Raw genomic sequence first — 14,282 nt, 5'->3', positions numbered from 1 at the left:
GCCCCCGCAGTTCCCATTGGCAAGGAACTGCAGCCAATGGGAGCTGCAGAGTTGGGGCGGGGGCAGTGTGTGGGGACACACACACACACACACACACACACACACACAGAGAGAGAGAGAGAGCCACAGGGATGTGGTGACTGGGAGCAGCATGGGACCAGAGCAGGCAAGAAATCTGCCTTAGCCACACTGCACTGCCAGACTTTTAGCACCTATAATCTCCCGGTTTGGCTTCAGTAGCCTCTGGGAAATAAAACCTGATTCCAGGAGACTCCTGGAGAAACTAGGAAGGTTGGCAAACCCTATCAGGCTCCTCTATGATTATGACTGTATCACACAAGTTAAAGGGAATTGACAGTTAAAGCTGGAACTCGGCAAAATTCTCAAGTCCACGCAAGGAACCTTGACTCTGGTATTCAACTTCTTATGTGTGCATAGACCTCCCATTAACAGCATGTGAGAGGAACAGAATATCAGTTGTGGGGATCTGAAAGGAAATTTTTCTCCTCTTTTCCTAACCCACTCTGATTATGCATGACAAGAGTGCCAATGAATGAATGCTTTGTGTGTCTTGTACTACCAGGGGCACAAAGCTTAACTCCTTGATGTTACTACACAATCCAACTTTTTCTGTCAGCTGCTGATGCATGATTGTCTGTCTGTCTGGTTTAGTTAAAGATGGACAAACTAGAATATTTCTCAAACCTTCCTGACCTTAAACATTCAGGTAAAATAGGGACTACTCAGAATCTTGGAGTTTGGCTTGACAAAAACAAAACAAGATGGAAGATTTTGCAGAGCTAAAACCCTCTCCAGTTTTTGCCCAGCTCTCATTTCTGCTAGGTCCTTAAGCATAAAGTAATTTTAAAAAGTTGGTCAGTAGGGCAGTTAGAAAGCATCTGTGAAGGGTTTGAGGGATTTTCCTGACTCTTATGGACATTTTTTATTATTGTGATGTTTGTTTCCATACTGGCTTACTGCTACTCATCTAAGGCAGGTTGCTAAGATGTTGCTAACTCTTCTAAGTGGCATAAGCTATGCTCAGGAAGAAATCTCAAAGAAATCTTCTCAAAGAACCAGCCGCAGATCTTTTTATATATAGACTTAATTTATTTAGATTGCTGTGAGTAGGTATACAGTATTAATAACATAGCCATAAATTGATTCCATGACAAACAAAAGACCCTCCAACCGCGCTCCCACCGTATTTTCCTATCTTTTCAGTCTATTCAACTTTGTCTGCAAAAAGCTAATAGGATCATATAGTCACATGACTGCAAGAGCTGGGGCATTAAAATAAACATGAAATGTAGCAAGACTCATAATAGTATCATGAGTTGGCAACACTGACAGTCGGTAAAAGTTTTCCTTCAGGCACACGTGCGGGTCCCAGTGAAGTCATCAGGAGTTGTGCACGTGTTTTTACAGTAGTCTAACTGCATTGACTTCAGTGGAGTTAATCCTGATTTACAGTAGTGTAAGGGACAGCCAACTTAGGCCTATTTGTTTTTTTAAGAAGTGCCCTGAATTCAGTTGTGTTAGTTGTAGATTGCCATTGCTTATGTACACAGCTCAACTTGGAAGATTAACACCCCACTGCCATAATTCATATTGTTCCTTTGTTGTTGTTTGGCCAAAGCCAGTATTCAATAAGGCTGAATTAACAACGAAGGATATAGCTGCAAAGGAGAAACATCTATTTTTTTTTTTTAAATATGAAAACTCCATATTGTGAAAACCTCAATTGCAAAAGGATCCGAGCACTACACAACTTGCTTATGAACTTGGGACAGCTCAATCAGTCATATATAATTGATAAATTGTTAGATCCAAAATAATTACTTTTCTTCAAAGTAATCCCTGAATGCAACACTAAGTGAAGCTCAAGATTTATGCTCAAGGTCACTACAGTGTCATCAAAATAATAATCTCTATTCTTTTACATTGTCGAAAAAGCTGTACAAATATTAAGGGCTAGATTCTGCGTAGCCTTTAGTAAGGGGTGTATAGTAGAAAGAAGGAGCAGCTACTGTTCCCTCCCCTGACTTGGAACAATTAGAATAAGGACCAGGCAGATTTGCAGTCTCTGTGCTCAGAGCAACTGGTAGCTGCTCCTTCATCCCTGAAAGTGGGTGGGAAAGGGTGAAGGGTAGCAGGATGGGTGGATCCTGTAGGCCATCTACCCAGGCTAGAGTAGGAGGGGGAATATACTGTTTGAGTGTATGTGGTGATGTGCAAGCTCCCCCATGCATATCAGGGAATCAATCCTAGGATGCATCCTGTCTCTCTAAGAATGTTTCCGTGCTTTCCCTGAAGTGCAGCTCCAGGCTGGTCCAAAATGCCACAATCTAGCCCTAATTAGTAATGTAATTCTCACATTACCACTCACAGGTAGGTAGCATTATCCCAGTTTATACTAGGAAATAGGGGGAGATTGGATGATGGATTAGAGCTGAGATATTTATGGCTACTACTCTTATGTTGGGTGTTCTCTGTTCTATGTCACCTTGATGTCAGTGTGCAGCCCCTTGTTAAAAAGTAATATGGAATGATATTATATATTGCACAGATCTTATAAAACATACATGCATGTATTTACACTTGAATTAATGTGGATCAAAAAGGACCTCCGCTAAATAGTGCATTGTATATTCATTTTTGCTTTTTTCACGTCAGTTGGTTTTAGGATAAGTGTTACAGTATAGTTAACTGCAATTGCAGACACCCCCACAGTATAAGTTAAAATAATATAGTATCTTTAAAAATACTTTGGAGTATGGTGTGTTATAAAACTCATTTACATTAAGCCATCCTAGTGCCTCATCAAAATAGAGCTGTAAGAATCAGAGTGTATATTGAAATACTGGTGTAAATATGCAGTTACCCATTCAATAGATTGTAGTCTCCTGTTTTGAAACCAGAAATAAAATATCAATTGCTGTTATTTATAAGAATCTGACTACTCTGACCAATCAGATTATTTAAAACCTAGAAGTCAGCAATTGAGCTATGATGGTTTATATCAAATGAGTACCTTGCCCTAGAGCTCTGATCCTGCAGAGATTTTAAGTATGTGCTTAACTTTAAGAATGTGGATAAATATATTTACAGGATTAGTAAACACATCCTAATACTGATATTATGATCCCCTCTATCTTGAGTGTCAGAACACTGAGGCTCTTGTATAATATATGGCATAAATGTGAAGAACTTGGAGTTTCCACTGTAGGGTAGTTTTCTTTCTGTGTGTGAGAATCAATAGTCTTCTAAGATTAGTCTGACAGCACATTTTATTTTTTTCGTATTGTCCCTCAAATAAACAAAAGCAGCTAAAATGACAGATATAGCTTAAATGAAATATCTATCTTAGAATATGTTTCTAAGTGATGCTCCATTTGTAAAGGTCGGAGTGCTCTGTGACAGCCTTTGATTTAAGTAGCAATTTTGGTGAGGTTGCACTATTCTATGGCTTTCTTGTACCAGTGTATAAATGATGAACTATAGCTAATAGAGTGCACCTTCACTCTGAGATCTTGTTGTTATGCTCCCCCTTCCTGATGGGTGCTTGCACTCTGGCATCAAATCCATAGAAGTCTGTTGTAAGAACCCTCCTTCTTTGTGCATGCCTAACACAATGTGCTAAACTCTCTGGCTCTCTAACAGAGAGGGTTCTGTGTCTACACTCTCTTAGCAGTTTCAGTATTAAATAAACCACACTGTCTTTATCTCCAAAACATTATGAATTGCCCTGCATTTCTAGTAACTGCATTGTGCATCCTAACATGCTTTCATTTCTTTGAGAATACTGTAACTGGATTTAAGGCATGATTAATTCATCATTGTAGTCAGGTTATTAAACAGCTCTTATGATGTACTCCATAATACAACTTTAAGGGGAAGGATAAATGGAGAGAGACTGGTTAGCATAAATTTATAATTGATTTAGGGCCAATCCTCAACTGATGTAAATCATAGTCCAATCAGAGTCACTGCACATATGTGATTCAATACACAAGCTGAGAGTCACAAATTGGTTTCCACTATCACATCTTAATAGTAGTAATTTGCATTTGCTGGATATGATTCTTTCATCCCAGGATCTGAAAGCACTCTTAAATATTTTTAAAGCCCTCAGCACCCCTACATTGTAACCATCAGAAAGCTAGATACACTTAAGTATATTGAAGTAAAGTCACTTCGATCCAGATCGTAAAGCATATCTGTAACAGAGCAGGGAGTAGAACCCAGGAGTCCCAAATCCTAATGCCCAGCAGTAACAAAATGACTGACTACACTTTCTCAAGACTAAACATCATTCTGGTTCACTATGCATATCGCTGCGTACATTGCTCGCAGTACTGCATGTGAATAAACAACCTTTATTCGAAGTGTTCAATGTGCACTGATAAAAATGAATGATTGGATGCCAAAGGCACATCAGTTTTTCAGAATGAGTAAATTATATGCGTGTCATGCATTATGACATTGTCTAGTGCTTCATGACACGTGACATCAGCATATGTGAAAGCTGCAAGAGAGGATGTGTAGAAGAAGGGTGAAAGAAAGCTTTAAACTTTGCTTATACTGGCTTCATATTTCCTCCCTCAAAATGTCATGATGGGGGTAGGAAGTATCCACGATGTATAAAATACCATATAAGTCTCGGTTGTGCCTAGAGGGGTCATACTCTCATTGCTCTTTAAGCTGCTCAGCACCTGTGTCAAATTATGTTTGCAAACAGACTTCTTCTTTATAAAAAAAAAAAAAAGAGTCCAGGTTGAAAGAGTGCTTTGGTGGAGTCTAGCTATCGAAACCAATACTGCACAAAAGCTACATGTTTTAAAAAACCCAAATACTAGAAGTCTGGACACCAATAGTTGAGGAATCCAGACAGCTTCCCTAATATCTTATAACCTTGTATCGCTCACTCTTGCTCTTATTTAAACTTAATTTTGCCCACTAGGGTTTGCAAAGGGCACAATGAAAAATGAATAGTAGGTCGTCACTGGAAACAGGAAAATGGAATAGGAAATGGGATTTTATAATCTCCTAGTAACTTTGTCATGTTCTCTGGAGTGGCTCATGTGACACTCTCTGAGTACCAACCTCAGGGCAGACTGTCAAGAAGCAGGGCAACCTCTTCCTCCCCCACCCCAACCCTTGGTTGTATGTTCTATAATAAGATTTCACCAACCCAGTAACAAATGTGAATTCTTAAAGCACTAGAACAGTCTTACTATGGAGTCAGACCATCCCCTTCATCATTCCAGTCTATCTTGTCACCCAGGCAGGCTGGACTTTGTAATAGATGGTCCCTTACGCCAAAAATCACATCAGTATTCAGGCTACTCCCACTCCCAAAGGACCAGTCACTCACCCCAGGTCAACTATACTTCAGTTCTCAAAACAAAGACAAGACTTTTAGCCAGTCCTGTAATTAACTAAAGGTTTATTGACTAGGAGTAAGAAATGTTACTTACAAGGTTAAAGAAGGTAAGATAAAACACAAATGAGAGAGCCTTAGGTTCCAAAAGAGGATAGTAGCTGCTATAATGTGTACACTTTTTATAAGTCCCTTAGGTCTAACCCAAGCTAGACCAATGTAGATTCCTTGATTATGCTTAGAAATCCTCACTCATCATTCAAGCAGTACAGGTATAACAATTTCTTCTTCAAAGGCATTTTCTATTCCCTTTCCCTGCATTGAAGCTGGGATGAGGACTTGAGCACTTATCTCTTCACGACTGTGGGAAACATTCAACAGTCTTTAGTCCACGTTGGCTTGTCTGATGTCTGTCTGGCCTTTGTTTGTTAGGGAGGAGAACGCCTCTTGTAATAAACTATTTCATGCTTTTTCTCCTGACTGTGGGCAATTGACAGTTTTAGCAAACATTACTGTATAACATTGGGGATACAGATATTATAAGTAGGATAAATACTTGCTGCATCCTACAAGCATTTCAAGTCTAAACATATTGTCATAACTCTATCTATTTTAACTATATTAACATACAGGTAAGCCAAAATAGTTTCCAGCTATGCAGTTGCTAGCATTCAGTGAGATCTGGGGCCTTGACATTAGCTGGCAAATAGTCTGCCAGCATCACAACCTTGTTAACTGGATTCTGCGGAAATACACATTCAGCCTTACCTGTTTTAATTAATTGGGTGGGGAGGGGTTGGTGAGTGGTTTTTTCTTTTTTTTTTTTTTTTTAAATGAGCTTCAAAAGTTTCAATTAGGTTAATAAGGTATGAAGGAGGAGATTCCTATGCTGTCTGATCTTCAGAGGCCATCTAAAGCAGGGATCCCTTAATGCAGAGTTTAGCAAGTCTATGAGAGTTGGGAGTGTGTGACAGTGTACCTCGGGGGAACATCTGCACCCCCATGTTCATCCTTATAATATGATTGTGTGGTATCCAATGCAAAGTTTGTCATGTCGGGTGTCTTCGGAAGGCTCATGATGCACTGAGCATTGTTGTTATAGGTTGTAATTTAATGTGTATGTAGTTATGAGGTTGAAAATGTGTTCTCCTGGCTTAAAACAAGCCCAGGCAAAATTCTCCAGGAGCAGAGGGGCAGTTCACACCTCATCAGGGTATGTATGGGACAAGCCAAGCCAAGCCCAGCCCAGCATCATAGGAACAAAGGACACTGGCCTAGGCAGCAACGGAGGATCTGTTGGACTCTCGAGTGAATCACCCCCTTCCCTTGGTCAGTTTGGGACTTGGCGAGGTAATGCCAAGAGGGAAGAAAAAACATGATAAAAGGGAGAGATGTTTGCCATGCTCTCTCTCTCCCACCTCCATCTACAGACACCACCATGCAACTGAAGCGCTGATCAAAGGGGAGAGCCTGGCTGAAGGGCAACCAGCCAGCCTGTGGTGAGAAGCATCTAAGTTTTTGTAAGGGCACTGAAAGTGTTAAGATCAGCTTAGAATGCATTTTGCTTTTATTTAATTTGATCAAATCTGACGTCTTGTGCTTTGAGTCAAATCACTTAAAATCTATCTTTTGTAGTTAATAAATTTTGTTTGTTCTACCTGAAGCAGTGCATTAGGTTTGAAGCGTGTCAGACACTTCCCTTGGGATAACAAGCCTGGTACATATCAATTTTTGTTAAATTGACGAACTCATATAAGTTTGCAGCATCCAGCGGGCATAACTGGACTCTGCAAGATGGAGGTTCCTAGGGTTGTGTTTGGGACTGGAGATATTGGCTAGTGTCATTTGGTTGCACAATCCAAACAGCGGCTGGCCAAAAGTGCTCACTCACGTAGCTGGGAGAAGCTTACATGCTAGAGGCTGTGCGTAAACAGCCCAGGAGTGGGGGTTCTCACAGCACGGCAGGGTAAGGCTGGCTCCCAGAGTCGAGGATTGGAGTGACCTAGCAGATCACCAGTCCAGATAACACCAGGGGAACATCACAGTAGGGAAGGAGGAGTTACACCTGGCTGCTATACGGGGTAGTGGATGGTGCAGGAAACTATTTGGTTGGGGGGACAAGCAAAACCAAACCAAAAGAGAGTTCTTCCAACTTAAAGCACAATTGTTTTCCCTGCAGAGATGAATCTAAATATTATATCATGGCTGATTTTTGTTGTAGATATCTTTAAAAGTTAAATTTTCAACCACCTTTACTATTTTAAAATGTTAAACATCTAGAGTTTTAATTTCCCCATTTATGTTAATAAATAAAAAAAAAGGGAGGGGAGAGAAAGGAGTTAGAAAAACATCCTTTTGCTTTGAGATATATGCATGTATTTTTTCAAAATGTGGTTTGTTTGTTCTTCCTAGGGAATAAATTATTTCCATTCTACTGAGAACTCTCCATCAGCTTACAAGCCATTAAAGTTTTATAAGCTGGTAATTAACAGGAGACTTCCAATACTCTTTTGTGTGTGTATGTAACAGATTTATGAATGAATGTTTATTAATGTAAAATTGCCTTGGAATTCTTATTCCCTTGTCCTATTCCCATCCACATTAATGCTGAAGGAATTCATCCCCATTAAAGCTAGTACAATATATTATCAAAACGAATAAGAATGACTTGCTACTTGTTACAGTACAGAGTGATGATGATACTGCTTACATTTTCTATCACTATTTTAATCTTTAAAGAGTTTTACAGGCTCCATACACTCCCACATTCCATCCAAAGAAACCTGGGCTCAGGGACTCCCATGATAGAAAGGCCACTTTGAGGAGGTCTCCGCAACATTATCTATTCAGTACTCCCTATTCTGAAGTCACAATCTCGAATAGAATTCCAAGTTTTCCTGTCACAGAAGACACTTCTTTTCACTAAATCACAATACCCTTAGTGTTCTTCCTTAGTAATTTTTCTTTTTTTGTAAAATAGGTGTATGGCTACCATTCATCATGAAGCGAAATGCAGGTTAACACCAGACCCGTTTCTCGCTCCTTCACTACCAAACTTATTGATATTCAGGTCTTGTCAGAAATCAGGTTCTGTAGCAGAGCCAATCTCCAGGCAACCTAACAAGCGCAGCAGGCCTGTAGTAGTAGGCTGCCTGACTGGCTACATCTCCTGAAAGGTAGGAAGAGCTAGCAGACCATCTCTTAAGCCCAGCAGCAACATCAGTTTGGCAGCTACTCAAAGCATTTACCCACATGTGTGATAGCTCTTGTTCCTGCCTGGACCCAGCTCTGTGTCTCCTCCCCTCCGCCCCCCCTTGCCTCCCTTCACTCCAGGTAAAGGGTTCTGAACCTCTACTCAGATGCCTGACTTCTGATTCCAGTTCTGATCCCTTGCTCTGGCATCTGGCCTCTGACTCTGTTTCGGATCTTAGGCTTCTATTCCTGGCCAGACTCCTGCCCCAACCATTAGGCATGACTGCCCGCATCCTGGTCTCTGACAGAGCAGCCGAAACACCAAACAATAAGAGAACTGGAGCTGATATGGCAAACATGGAGCCTATGAAGGCCAATATCACTTTGACTGAGATAGTGGAAGCCTTGCAGGCCCAGGTTGCCATTCTGCAGGAGCAAAATGTCCTCCTGTAAGTTCAAGCTGCACCACCTTTAGCTCTGACCTCTTCCTCCTCTCCCCCTGCCCCCCAGTGGCCTCAAGTTCCCCTTGGGATGTGCAGCTACTGGCTGTCAAGGTGACTTTCAAGGAGGGGTGCCACCCTTAGAAGGAGCCCAATTCTCAGTCCAAGTCCTGATGGCTGCTAAGAACATGTACTATCTATGGATTGCTAGACGCCTTAAGTGACACTACATCAGTTCGTCTGTCTTCTTTGCTCACTTTGACTTTGTGGTAATCTATCACTCAGGGACAAGGAACAGGAAGACTGATGCCCTATCCCACAAAGATGAATATCTCAAGCCTGGTGAAGAGTCCTCTGCCACTGTGCTCAAGGTGTCCAGTTTTTCAACAGTATAATTGACAGCAGTCTGACATCCTTCATCCACTTTCTGCTGCCCAAAAACTTGTTCACAATCCAGAACTGCCAGACCTTGAACGATGCAGAAACCTAACCTGACTCGGAATTCTGATTACAGAATGGACTCCTCTATCACAAGAGTTCTGTTTTTCCTGGAGGGACAATCTAGGCTTCGGGTATTGAAATTATGACAAGATTTGCTGTTTACAGGCTATTTTCGCCAATTCAAGATGTGGAATGTCATCTGAAGGAGCTTCGGTGGCCAGGCCTGTGAGCTTACATCAAGGATTATATTCAATTCTGCAACCTCTGTGCCTGTACCAAGAACCAATGATTTGAAATCCCGACATGTCCTCCAGCCTTTGCTCAGTCCTCTGTACCCTTAGTCTATTGTGTCAATGGACTTCATTGTAGAACTGCCATACTCCCAGGGACAGTCAGTAATCTTGGTTGTTGTAGACCACCTAACAAAGATGGCATACTTCATCCCATGCCATACTGTTTCTATGGCATGGGAGTTGGCTTGGTTCTTGTTGGAAAATGCCTTCTGCTACCAGGGATAACCTAAGGACATGAAATAGGACCTGGGATCCCACTTCATTTTCTGATTCTGGCAGGAATTTCTCACTCCTGGGCATTGAGGCTTTCACCTCATCCACCTGTCACCTGCAGGCTAATTGCCAGAGTCAATTAACTCCTTTCTGAGTTACTACCAGGATAGCTAGCTCCCTCTGCCGAGTAAACATATAACAATGCAGGCAATGACTTGACCCATCTTAGCCCATTCTTTGCAAACTTTCACCCCTGGCTATACCCAGACTTAATCATAACTTTCCCCAGTACCAGGTGCTGAGGATTTAGCCTTCTACCTATACCAGGTGTACCAGAAGCTCACAGAACACATGTAATCTACTAAATACATCTATGAATGCCATGCAGACCAAAACCATCAGGCTGATCACAATCTGTAAGGGAAAAGTTATGTCTCTCTGTCTAGAAACTTACACCAAGCTGTCCATCTGCCAAACTAGTCGACCAATACTTGGGTCCCATCAGAATTATAGAATGGGTAAACCTCGTGGCCTTCAGGTTACAGTTGCTTGAATCCTTGAAGATGGATCATATCTCACTTACAAGCTCTACACCGAGAACCTATCCATAGCAGTCCACAAACAGGATGTACTTGATCCATTGAATCCTCAACTTTTGGAGAGTTATGGGAAATCTCCAGTACCTGGTTGACGGGGAAGGCCACAGTCCAGACAAGTGGTCTGGGAACTGGTAGAGAATGTCAATGCCCTGGACCTATTGCAGACCTTCCATTGGGAGTATGCTGAGAAACTGGGCCTGGAGAACCCTAGGAGGTGTCTTCAAGGGTGGCTGAGGGGGTACAGTCAGGAATCAGTACTCGCAACTGAGCTAATCTCCGGGCAACCTAACAAGTGCAGCTGGCCTGTTGTAGGCTGCCTGATGTGCTACACTTCCTGATAGGTAGGAAGAGTCAGCAGACCAGTTGTTAAGCCCAGTAGCAGCAGTTCGGTGACTACTCAGAGCATTTACTCATGGCTGTGATAGCTCCTGCGCCTGCTTGTTCCCAGACCTGTTTCTGCTTTGGGCCCAGCCTTACCCCTCTCTTGCCTCATTCCAGGAATCTCTGACCATTTTTTCCAATGCCTGACTTCTGAATTTGGCTCTGATCTCTGACTCTGGTTCTGACGCTGAGTTTCTATTCCTGATCGGTCTTCTGCGCTAACCACTTGCCCTGACTCCAGCTCCAACCAGTGGGCATGATAAACCACATTCTGGTCTCTGACATGTCTGAATCCAAACTTAAGAATTGACCTTGGCTCTGGGCTGAGCCAAAATTCCTTAGCTTTGAGGAATTTTGTTTCAGAACATGAACTCGGCTGCTTAGCTCCATCTCTAGTTGTTAATGGTATATTTGCAGGGAGAAAATAGGATTTTGGGGCCAATGACTCTTCAGTGCATGGAATACACATGTAATGTCCCATAGTAGTCAATCTGCAATCTGGAAACTGAAATATTTGGCATGCTGTAGAAATTGAATTCAGACCACTTCAGTGTAAGTGGTACAACCACCATTTAAATCAGTGGGAGTAACAACCAGTTATACAATGGATGACTGGCCCTTGGGATGGTGTGTAAGTCAAGTTGCCATAGTTTGTTGCTTTTCCTGCGTCTCCCCCTGTTTTCCTCACATACAATGTCAGTCACGTTCAGTGTGCTAAATTCCTAGGAACAAATGAAGAATATGAGTAGGTAGTATGTACCGTGCAGAAAAATATAGCTGAAGGGGGCTGATGCTGAACACATGGTCCTCCTGGCACTGTGGGAAAACTTGTCCTTGCAAAAGAACAATTATTGGTCTTGTTCTCTCTCACATGTAAATCAGAGGAAATTCCATTGAAGTCAAGGGAACTAGCATAAAGCCATGGGGCCTGTAGTTTCCATTGCTTTTCAGGGGTAGGGGGAAATGTTCTCCGCTTGAAATTTCTTTTAGCTCTGGTTCACAAAGTATTTAAGTACCTGCCTAACTTGATGTGCATGAGCAGCTGAATTGATTTTAATGGAACTACTCTTAAAGTTAGGCACATGTTTAAATATCTTGCTCTCTCTGGGCCTTTATATTGTTCACCCCACCCCAAAAAAAGAAAGTGGTTTTCAGTGCATCAAAGGAAAACCCATTTATTTTTCAGAAGTCAGAAATGTGAGTGCCAAATTCTGTTTGATGTTGGAAATGGTAATATTTTTATCCTGGCATAATACATAAATGGTTAATTTTTTCTATTTTTTCCCTTGCAATTAGTTCACAAAGCAAAGATGATGAAGCAGCTGTTTCATATTTGTGCAATCTGTGGATAGCATGGGGTTCTGCTTATCTAAACCAGCTGTGCAATTTTAAATAGAAATAGTGTTCTTAAAATGGGCATTGTGAGTGAATTTTAGTGGACGGTGAGGAGATCGCTTGCCCTTGGGTGCTATATCAGTTCAAATGCCATGGGATCCTTTTTGGGAAGGAAGGCATTACTGCCCTACTTCAAGTTTACGGGACTACTCCTATACATAAAGTTAGGCACATTAAGTACCTTGCTGAATTCGGTCCTACGTCAATATAAAATCGTTTTTCATTATGTAGCCTTTTTTCATATTTCTGTGAACCTCAATATTTTAGTTTCAGTGATAGATTATAGAAAATGTATAGAGAGCATTTTTAGTACTTCTACCTTGAAATAGCAGGACTAAAGATGATATACAGAATTAACCACAACAAAGCACTGGAAAAACAAATGATTCTCACCATTTTTCAGGAGTAAGTCTTGCCAGTGCTAATGATTAGAGCTGTAACAGCTTTGAAATTCTTGAAACTGAACTAAGCAAGAGTGTGTTACTCTGTCTGAGGCAAGGTAATCTAGGTACTATCTGACCAGCAGTGAATGTATGGCTGTTGATTCACAGTGTTTATGGTTGGTTACTGCAGCCTGTAAGCAATCATCTGAGATTAATGAAGTTTTTTTTTCCTAAGTTGCTGCTCCAACATAAATATCAGAGTTAAGAATCTCTTTTCTTTCCATTTCAGTGGTGTCAAGCACTGTATTTCAGTATTATGGTTGCCTGTGTTAGCCACTGTCAAATGTTGAAACATACAGAAGAAAGACTGTCTGTGCTTCCTGGTTACCTGTTTGGAAGCATTATACAGCTAAAGCCATTTTGAGTATAGCTGTATTGTACTCTGAGGTACATATTTTATTCCAATATATTATGTGAAGATATTGTACATTTGTATGTATTTATTACAGGTCATAGCACTGGAATTAAATACTCAGGCTTAAATTTTTAATACAGTTCTTATTAGTATGTTTTCAGTACCAAGAGGCAAAGGCATTGTGGTTTAATGGATAGGGCACTGACCTATGAGTCAGGGGACTTGAGATCTGCTACTGATCTGCTGTGCAACCTTAGCCAAGTTACTTCTCTTCTCTGTGCCTCTGTTTCCCTTCCCACTCTTTGATTAGCTTGTCTATTTAAATTGTAAGCTCTGTGGACCATGGAATTCCTGCTTCTCTACATATGCGCAGTGACTAGCACAATGGGAATGTGATATTGATTGGAACCTTTAGATTCTACTATATTGATAAACTAGCAACTGTAGTGTTGTCTACCATGCTGTTTGGAATCTTGGCACATGTTGACTTTTCAATGGGCAGTACTATGCAATGGTTGGGTCCTATGGCGGAACTTCACTAATTTGTACTTTGTAAGCTCGTAAGACTTGGAAGTCAGGTGGGTAAATGCAAGACTGAGTATGTAGATAAGGGCTTTTAAGCTTGTCCTGTGACAGATCACACCTAAATGCCTCCCTGAGTGGGTCTGCTGTTCTGGTAACTAAGGGCTTGTCTAAACAAACATTTAAGTTTGCAGGAAGCTGGAGTGTGAATCTACCCCTCGCTATCTTGCTGCAGACTAACTGTCCGTGTGCTCTCTCCTGACTTAAATTAACAGTTAATGTGCTTTGATATACCCTCAATTCAGAGAGGACTACAACAAACCACATTAACAAACAGTTAACATGTCATCGTGCACATGAACAGTTAGTCAGCAGCAGGCTAGTGTGGGTACGTTCTCACACTAGCTCACCACAAACTAATTGTGTAGACAAGTCTTTAGAAACCACCAGTAAAACCAATGAGATATGTTCTGCTGGCCTATAGTTCAGGACACTTTCTCCCCTTCGGTGCATTCAGAAAAGATTGATGTGACCAGGGAATCTAACTTGCTTCCTAAAGGTTTTTCTCAATCACACTCAGCACTGCCCTTTCTGAGCTGCAGCCACACATGGATTCAAGACTCCC

At 41.4% G+C, this 14,282-nt stretch overlaps 1 protein-coding gene across 1 annotated transcript in view; it reads left to right on the top strand.

The window, feature by feature from the left end:
* The window catches only part of GRID2 (glutamate ionotropic receptor delta type subunit 2), a 1,042,513-nt gene that overhangs the window by 76,251 nt on the left and 951,980 nt on the right, over positions 1 to 14,282 (top strand). The window lies entirely within an intron of this gene.

This window comes from Trachemys scripta, chromosome 5 (genome assembly GCF_013100865.1).
Source record: "Trachemys scripta elegans isolate TJP31775 chromosome 5, CAS_Tse_1.0, whole genome shotgun sequence".
NCBI classification, from domain to species: Eukaryota; Metazoa; Chordata; order Testudines; family Emydidae; genus Trachemys; species Trachemys scripta.
Note: the sequence above shows the minus strand (reverse complement) of the source record. Positions and strands in the feature narration are given on the sequence as shown.